Source organism: Schistocerca serialis, chromosome 4 (genome assembly GCF_023864345.2).
Source record: "Schistocerca serialis cubense isolate TAMUIC-IGC-003099 chromosome 4, iqSchSeri2.2, whole genome shotgun sequence".
Classification (NCBI taxonomy): domain Eukaryota; kingdom Metazoa; phylum Arthropoda; class Insecta; order Orthoptera; family Acrididae; genus Schistocerca; species Schistocerca serialis.
The window spans coordinates 805,091,414-805,093,682 of NC_064641.1; positions in this window are offsets into that span (position 1 = coordinate 805,091,414).

Consider the following 2,269-nt stretch of genomic DNA (forward strand, 5'->3'; position numbering starts at 1 on the left):
GAAAGCGAGATATTAGGCAAATTTTTATTAATTAATTCTAAATTGTGGTAGGCTTACACGTGATGAAGCATACCACATACTTCGTTTAACACTGAAGTCAAAACAGAAATATTATCATATAAACGCCTCGTGGATTTTCAGACTGTACTGTATGAGATACAAACTGCACTGGAAGAACTGCCATTATTACCTGCTTTTGGAACAAAATGTTTATATTACGTACACTCTAAGACAAAAAAAGAACGCGACGCACTGCGAAGGGAGAGAAATCTTTAGATGTGATCTACAGGTACAGACAAACAAATGATTACAGTTGTAGAAAAATTGGATTTATTCGAGAGAAGGAGCGTCACAAACGGAACCCGTCAGTAAAGCATTGCTCCATTTCTGGCCTTTACGCAACCTGTTATTCGGTTTGGCATTCATTGACCGAGTTTTGGGATGTGATCCTGATAGATATCGTGCCAGATTCTGTCCAGTTGGTGCGTTAGATAGAGAAAATCGCGAAGTGTGAGACGGAACAGCTCGTTCCAGCTCTTTATAATTAGTTTTTTCGTTGCATTATATGGAATATGATACTTTAACCATTTTTTTTAATTTAAGAAATGTTATAACTCTAGTGAAGAAATTGACTACCTGTTTATTTAATTCATAATTACATAAATGCACTTTCTTTCCTTAATCCCTCTACGGTGCCTAAGGTAAATTAACTTTGGGGTTTGTGTTTAGAGTTCGTCTGCTGGTAGTGTCAAGGCAGAGATGTGGTCACTCTGTAGGTCGGTTAGTGCCAACATAAACTTGGAGTAAAGGCAGCGATGATGCACCTGTTTGCCAGGGGTAGTTCGGGGTTGGTAACAGGTCCCCCTCCCCTCCATGTAAGAGAACGGCCGGTGAGAGCCACCATGATAGACTCACTCTGGGGGTGGCTTTAGCGCTGAGCGGTCGGAATCGAGGGCGATCTCCGTCTTTGCCGCAAATTTTACTGTGGGATGAGGTATTGTGTGTTATGCTGTTATCAATCCACTCTTTTTCAGGATGGAATTAGTTAGCGTGTCGTTGCGGCCATTCATTTTTTAGAAAATTTGCCTGTACAATTAAAGTTTTCAGTTAGGGTTTCTTTTCCAGACGCGAGCATGGGGGCTCACGTTATCCATCTATAGTGCTGCAATCATTTGGTGCTTTCAGCGCACGAGAGCAGCAATAGCACAAAAAGTCTATAGTTCCACTCTTAGCAGCAGCGTTTTGCAGTTTTTTAGCAACCTGGGGCCTCACCCCGCCTAGTTAGCTTAACAGGTGGCCGTAACTGTTGATGAATAATTTAGACGACGATTCCGTTTGAAATCTACTAGAAGATGCGTGTCTTTCGTGAGTTACTTAAGGTTCTAATCGTGTGACGTAATTTTTTAGGCCATTTTATATATTTTGTACACAGATCTTTCGATTCATGATAACCCCCACTTGCGAGCAGCACGTCCTAACTACTTTGGTAAATAATAGATTGTGCTTGTGAATTATTGTATAGAATGGAAAAAGAAGAACGAACAGAGGGGTGAGTACAAAGAAATTTGCCGTTGGTATCGATCACCCACGTGGTGTCAAATTTCACCGTCAGCGAGTTACCAGTTCGTTCTTGAGAATTAGTTAAGGTGAGAATGCTTGCATGTGCCGTTAATTGTTAATTTGCGTGTCCCAAATTTCACAGGATGTCTTATTTTGGCATAATTTTGTGTGTGTGTGTGTGTGTGTGTGTGTGTATGTGTGTGTGTGTGTGTGTGTGTGTGTGTGTGTGTGTGTGTAAGGGAGATGTTTGTGTCTGCCTTGGTCCACCGTTTTCTCGCCAAGAATCTTTGTTATAATTTTGGTTATTCTGTCCAAGTAGCAACATGGGGTGCGAATTTCGACAACTGTCCAAGCAGACGGAGTCAGCAACATAGATCTCTCCTCTTTCCCAGTGCATAATTACAAACGAGATGCCTGATAGTTTAAGCACCTTCAGTGCGAGAGGGTATTGAATGGGTCCCTGCTAATATGGGCACCTTCAGTGGTAGACAAAATAGAATTTATTCGACTTCGCTTCGTTAACTGCAATTATAACGTTTGTGAAGTTCCTGAGTATATAGATAATAAATGTGTCATGTAAATTTGATTTCATGGATTCAGTGATCATAACACCCCCATCCTGTGTAGAGATCAATGGTAGTACTAAATTAGAGTCATGATAATCCGGCGCGAAGGAAAATTAACAAGGGCAGAGAATATAGATTATGTT